The 7,500-nt window shown below is 40.5% G+C and overlaps 1 protein-coding gene across 5 annotated transcripts in view; it reads right to left on the reverse strand.

Moving 5' to 3' along the window:
• LOC138004100 (stimulated by retinoic acid gene 6 protein-like) overlaps positions 1–7,500 on the reverse strand; it is a 116,787-nt gene that overhangs the window by 31,853 nt on the left and 77,434 nt on the right. The gene's annotated exons all lie outside the window — the stretch shown is intronic.

Below are 7,500 nucleotides of genomic sequence, written 5' to 3' on the forward strand. Positions count from 1 at the left end.
ATGGCGTTCTTTCTCAAATTGAAGCTTAATTACCTCTCAAAAATGCACGGTTACCCCCAATTTTCTTTATGGATACCAAGAGTACTTACTAAGATCTACTTTCTCCGGATAGTTTTAAACCGCGCAAAAATATCCCTGTATCAGTAAGCATCGGCGATAAGAAATCCAAGTATCTCAGAGATGCGCAGAACGTATGCGCAATAACAATAGTAGGCACCGTCCTTAATTTCGCCAGGCAATGTTAATGATCTCAAAGCAACCAAGTGATGTTGGTTTTAGTTTAAGCCACGCAAATGTCACTTTGGAGAACTGATGATCTCCTTAAGACAAAGAACAACGCCACTTCCCTGACCTTTCAATCTTATTATTCTCCTCACGTTAATAATTGTTGCTTTCGCTGGTACTTCAGGAATGTAGATCCTTGGGTACGGTACTTTGTCTACAGTATATCAAAGAATATATATTTACAGCTTTAAAGGCACTTCTTGCGAATGGAAATGAACTCAATACAAACTTGATGATCAGTTCAAGCACGTCATTGTTCAAAAGTTGTTCGTTGGTGTCAGCTGTTTGCTCATCGCTTAAGTTGTCAGGCTGGTCAGGTTCCTGTTCGGCAATCAGATGAGATGCTAAGTTGTCTGGGCTTAGATTGACTATCACCTGATCTACAGAGTTGTCGTGTACAAACTTAACTACGTTAATCATTGCCTCATTAGTAAATAGTGGTACATTAGTTACTATCTGCTCATTGAGTGAGTTATTGTTCATGGATTCACGGCTGGCTCACTCGTTATCCAGTAAATTGTTGCTATGGTTGGTCAATTGGTTGTCTTTAATCGTTAAGTTATTACTTAAACTGTCGTCATTAATGAATACTTCCTTCATGAGATGAGTCTGAGACCATGCGGACAAACCTACATAATGCTCTCCATGATTCTCCGCAAAGTGGCCTACATAGATAGTCGCCGTAGCATTACTTGAAACAGGCTGAAATGTATGTGCCGCCCCAGCACCGAATGTGGAAACAACGTGAATGTTGTCATATTGTACAGGTTTGCCGCGGCATCGAGTGTTCGCAGATCGCCATAGGTGTTAGTCTTTGCCATGTTTTGTAAGTACGATTCCCATGAATCAAACTCTGGAATGAATTGTAGCAAAGGAAAACCGTCATTGTCCCGATAGTTTTCTTGCATATATCCGATTAATTGTCTCTCATTGTGTCTGGTGACCTGAAAATTCCAAGGCCACTTAACTGTCTAGCTAACGCAGCAAACTGGCAGCTGCCATCTCCTGGTGGATTAAACACAATATTATAACCCTGGTCTTCAATTACGTTAGCGAAGTCCACCCTTTCCATTGAGATCAGATATAAGTTCCTTTTTCTGTTGTTTCGTTAGCTTTGCAGCCATCTGTTTCCTTTTTTCTTCACCCAGTGTTAACCTTGTTATGTCGTCCACCATTAGCCATTTTGACTCCTTTCTTCCTGTTAATGGGGAAACAAAACTCACCTTGTAAGAGTGTTCTTTGAGATGTCTCTTTTTTATCACAGCTTCCACGACGTGTTGTCTCTTTTGTGCGGCTTTTATCCCTCCTTTCCTCTGAAGGCGAACGTATACTTTTTCTCCAACGCTGTACTTGGAAGGAGGATTAGACTAACTGTGATTTAATCATTCTTTTATTGCATCGTTCAGTTTCAGCGCAAGCCATTTGCCTTACTGCAGAAGCACTTTTATCGCGCCGTCTCCTGTCAGAATTCGTTGGATAGCATTTGCCGGAGTTTACCACTAGTTCTGTAATCATTGACGCTGATCTATGAGAAATAGGTTTTCGGGTGTAATATACTTCAAAAGGCTCTTTGTACTCCAAAACCTCCTTTGGATCCTCGTTTAGAATAGACTGGTACGTGGGCAGATGTTTCACCCAGTTAAAGTGGTACTATGATCAAAATATCATCTCCTTTTTTTCTTCAGATTTTGAAAGCGTGTTTTCTTAACCCCTAACTGGCAAAATTTTGAGCTTTGAGTTTTATCCAAAGGCTGATTATTTTGAGTGTAATTTTTGGATTTCACGGTCCGCCATTACTCACGTTCAAAAGTGGCCGATTGGACCTCAGAGGGTTGGATCTAGAGAAAATGACGTCATTTACTCACTAGCTTAGAATTTCAGCCTGTAAACGCAATTTATTACATATGCAAAACACGGGTTTAAATGTCTGAAAGCCCGAAACTCCCGTGCTGCATATTAATTCAGCCGCGTACACACGCATTGCATTCTTAAACTGGTGAGTCTTTGACGTCATTTTCTCCTCGACCCAGCTCTCTCAAGATTTTAAAGTTAGTAATGGCGGACCAATAAATAAGAAAATTCCAGTTAAAATAAACAGGTGTCTCTTTAAAATCAGAACTTAAAACTTGGGTCAGTTAGTGTTTAGTTAACATAGTTTTGAAATCCAAAGAAAAAAAAGAATTAGTTTTTTGGTCGTAGTACCACTTTAACGCCCTTTTGTGACATCTCTAATAAGTCAAACTCCATTTTAGCACGAAGGGATCGATGACTTCTTTCCACTTTGCCTTGTGATTGAGGGTGGTGTGGGCGACTGCGGATGGTTTTTATTTTCATCTCTTTAGTGAGCCTCTTTGCAGAACCTTTAACTTCTGTAACCTGATCGTTTTGAATCACGGCCGGAGCTCCATGTTCCATATAGATTCCTTTGAGCGCATTAGCGACATCCTTACTACTCTTCTCCTTTAAGGCTCTCAACCACACAAACCGACTGAACACATCCATAACTGATAACACATATCGATAGGAATCTCCATTGACTTTCACAGTTCCCCGCTTACCCATATCCATTAGATCAACTTGATGTCTAATATGGACATCACGTGCCTGTATTGGTTTCAGTGTAGGCCTGTTTAAAAATCTTAGATTTCGTTGGTAGTGGCATTTGTCACAGTTAAGGATTTCTTGAATGTTATAATAAAACGAAAATAATTCACTTACTGGAAAATTATAGAAGAACGATCGACGTTTCGGCCATATCACACGGCCTTCATCGGGAATCTGCCGAGTCAGCTTGGGTCACGCAAGTGTCATGTGATAGCTGACTCGGCACCTCCCGTAACGCACGGTCCCAAGTGTGCGATAGCTCGAGCCGTAGCCCCCCTTTCTTGTTAAGAGAAGGGCCCTCTACCCTCTCCCAAACAGCTTCTTTAATGCCACGTCTGACCCAGTTTTCTTCCTTGTCCAGGATCTTGACATCACGTAGATCAGACGAGTGCCCCGAGCTTCGTAAATGGTCATAGACGGCAGAATTCTGTGCCTCGATGGTACTAGGTATTTTAACCTGTCCCATTCTCAAGCCCAGCGCCTGCTTGGTCTCTCCAACGTAGATTTCAGTGCAGTTCTCCGAACCGCACCTTATCCCGTATATCACATGGGAGATCTTATCTTTATGGGGCTTGTCCTTGACATTTACCAACTTTTGCCTTAAAGTTTTACATGGATTGAAAGTGGTAAAAAATCGAAGGATCTGAAGACTGACTTCATAGCATCAGAGACACCGGTCACATAGGGGATAGCTATCCGGATGTTCCGCAATCCACTAGGTCCAGTCCTCTGTTCTTGTCCCTGTCGCTGATGGTCGCGTTTCGAAGAACTTGATGCTTTCTGGAAGGTCCAGCTTGGGTAACCGCAAAGATTCAATGCCTTCCTGATGTGTTCCTTCTCTTTCTCTACTTCTTCCGGATGGCTTCAAGGGTGCGTATCATGCCTAGCTTGTGTATAAGGGGATGATGGGAACTGAACTGGAGGTATTGATCCGTGTGTGTTGGTTTGCGATAAAAGAAATCCGTCGCTGTTGATTTTCACCAGGCAGTTGAGGAAGGGTAACAGGTTGTTGGTACATTGCTCCTGTGTAAATTGGATGTTGGCGTCCTGACTGTTCAGGTGGTCCAGGAATCTGCTGGTTTCATTTTTCTCTAAAATGACGAAAGTGTCGTCTACGTTACGAACTTCAAGCCAAAGCCTTGGTCTCACGCCATTGTAACAACCAAGTGCTCTCTCTTCAAACACCTCCATGCACAGATTGGCGACAATAGGAGAAATCGGAGAACCCATGGCGCAGCCGTGAATTTGCTACGGTTCGTTCTATAGCACACTTGGGACTTTGCGTTACGGGACGTGCCGAGTCAGCTATCACGAAACACTTGCCTCATGCAAGCTGACTCGGCAGATTCCTGATGAAGGCCGTGTGATATGGCCCAAACGTCGATCGTTCGTCTATAATTTTCCAGTGAGTGAATTATTTTCGTTTTATTATACTCTCAACTAAATGACTGATACAATTCATTTTCTTGAATGTGATGTTGACTTAGCCCAACAAATCTATGTTTAAGTGAATAAACAAGCTTCCTGGCCCCCGATCCATTCGTACGGTCATATTCTTTTGCCACAATCTTACTGATTTCAGGTTTTCGAAGGATTCGCTTTCCATTTATATAAAGAATGTCTTTTCCCTTTTGCTTTTGCACTGTAATATTTCCATTTGATCTCCAATAACGCAAGTATGCAGATTCAGTTTCCTCGTTACTCCGACTTCTGACAGGTGGTAGAGATTCCCTTTCGCAAGTTTAACCAAAGCCTCATGAACTTCATTGGACACTGCCGAGGGATTTCTGTCTCCCCGTCCTCTGCTTTCTCGCAAAGGCGATATTTTGCTGTAGCAAAAAAATCGAGAAAAGAACAAAAAACCAAAACCAAAACAGCAACTAAGTGATCCGTTGCTTGCATTTTGGGAAACAAGTTCATTCGGTTGGTTACGGCTCTCTTTCTCGTGAATAGCGACTCTACACGAAGTTGAAGAATAATGACAGCTGTTATAACTTGTCCAGGAACTAAAAGTTGCACCGCTAAGTAGTTTAAAACAAATACTTATATTACCATAAAGTAAAGTACGATCGTCCGGGTGAGTGTAGTCCTGAGAAGGACTGTTTGAGATGACATTGACTGTCAATGTCAATGTCATCTCAAACAGTCCTTCTCAGGACTACACTCACCAGGACGATAGTACTTTACTTTATGATATAACTCCTGGGTTCAAACCATTTACAACTTATATTACCCTTTGTATTAACACGGGAAATTTTGTTTACTTCCCGTGACTGGAATCTTCTGAAATAAAATTCCTAATGGAAAGTCGGAGAAAAGCGGTAGCAATATTTACGTGTAAACTTTTAATATGCAAGGGTTTTTTTATCCTCAAGGTAGAAGAATGTTTAAGGCATAAGTGTAATAACATTTGGTCACATGTAAACGTTATAAAGAAGCTTGAAAGAATAAATCAGAACGTAATCTGGAAACAATGACATCCCGACAGACATTCAGTTAACATCACCTTGCAATCAATTTGTTTTCCCTTCCTCTTTTGTATTGAAATGTCTACCACGTGACCTATTTTGTGAATTTGCACTCATTTCGGTATGGTTCGAAAAAGGACACTGTGTGGTTGGAAAAAGCAGCGCTCTTTCGAATAACTGCGTTTTTCGAAAGAGCGCTGCGGCGCTTAAATATGACCGACTTTAATTGAGGGCGGCCCTCTTTCGAGTATATACGCTTTTCATAGCATTGGAGGATTTTATTACATTTGTGGTCAATTTTTTATTACATTTGAGGGCTTTATTACATTTGTGGCTTCAACAGGGCCCTTAAACAATGTTAATCATAATATAAGCTCCCCGGAATGGAAGGAATTCATTCCAAAAACAGAAAAACAGTTATAATTAGTTTCCCGCTTTTCCATAGTGTACGTTCCTACATGATCCATCGTTCAGAGGCCCTTTTCTTGTATTTTGTCAGCCCTTTAGGTGTTGGGTGAACTCAAAGGCCCTGCCCGGGGAGCTTATTATGATTAACATTGTTTAGGGCCCCTCAAGGGATTTTGTTGTTTTTTTGGCCCTTTTGAGCTCCAAAGGCCTTGTTTGGGGATTTTTTTACGTAATACCCTTTCCTTTCTTCAGACTTTTGTGCCTAATACGTGCTCTTTAGTAATTGTATTCGTTTTAGCCAGCTTAGATTTTATCTTTTATCCCTTGTTAATTGTTTTCTTTAGTGTCATTTTTTCGTTTCCTTCAGTATTTTTTGCTTCGTTAATTTAGCTTCTTTGTCTTCTACTAATTAGCACCACTTATTGTTCTTCTTTTTTGTCATCTTATACTTTTTTCACAGTTGTCACTTGTAATGACGTAATCTCTAGCACCTAAATCTTATTTAAGTTTTGTTTTTATTCAAAAGTTGTTATAACTGAAGAAGGTCTTTGACCGAAACGTCTTATTAAATTTGTAAATTTTTAAACTTTTTTTCACGTCAGAAGTTGTCCGTCCTCGCTCCTTTTTAAACTTTCTACAGGCTTTAATGTTGTATAATTGTCAGGGTTTGTCTCCTCTTCAGTTGCAAATGAGCTTTTTTAACGGCTGTACACTTGAATTTATATTAAGGTACGTTACAAAATTACGTGTCAGAACTTGCGTACAATTCGAATATGAAGTATGAAATGCGCAGGAAACAAAAATAGCGCACATAGCAATAAAATAAAAGACAAAAGAACTGCGTAATTAAAAAGAAAGAGACAAATCTAAACGCTCAACTGCTGATTAAGAATGAGATTTTCCCACTTAATGTGCAATGCCTCTTTGATCTTAATTTGGAATTTTGAGGCGGCAGAATCTAGGATCGTGAAACATTCTGTATTACAAGAGTCATGACAGGCCCTAGATGAGTGCAGGTGTCTGTAAACATGCGAAAACTTGTCCGACAAGAGATGCTCACAAGCACGTGTACAAAGGTGGCGAGTGGTCTCGCCAATGTAGCTGGCATTACAGCCAGCACACGAGAATTTATAAACAACAAGCGAACGTAGTACTGAATCTTTCACGCCGAACTTGTTTCTAAGTTTAAACGTACTAAAGGTCAATTTAACATCTAAATCAGCTTTACAATAATGTTTGAGTAGTTGTCTTAACTTAGTCTGGGCGATTTCAGAAAACCGGCCAACATAAGGGAGTTTATAGAAGTGCGTAGAAGTTTTCCCGGAGTTGGATGAGGCGTCCCGCCCAGTCAGAGAAGGGTTCATTTTCTTAGAAAGATACCTGTGAATAATCTTCAAGTTGTTGATGACCCACGACGGAAAACAATTTTTCCGTAGTAAGAAAATAAGCTTCTTGACGTCCAGATTATTGATCTTATATACTCTGTCTAGTAATGTTCTGACTAGACCCAGTTTGTTATTCAAAGGGGCGAAGCTGAAATAATTAGTGAGAAGACCAGTAAATGTCTTCTTGCGATATACACTAGTAACAATAGATGGATGACCGTTGTCTAGCAATATGTCTAGAAAAAATAATTTCGTATTGATTTCCCTTTCCATTGTGAAACGGATACTTGGGTACCGTGGATCACGGTATTCTTCTACACACGCTGCAGTCCAATCTCATTCTTAATCAG

This window comes from Montipora foliosa, chromosome 5 (genome assembly GCF_036669935.1).
Source record: "Montipora foliosa isolate CH-2021 chromosome 5, ASM3666993v2, whole genome shotgun sequence".
Classification (NCBI taxonomy): Eukaryota; Metazoa; Cnidaria; class Anthozoa; order Scleractinia; family Acroporidae; genus Montipora; species Montipora foliosa.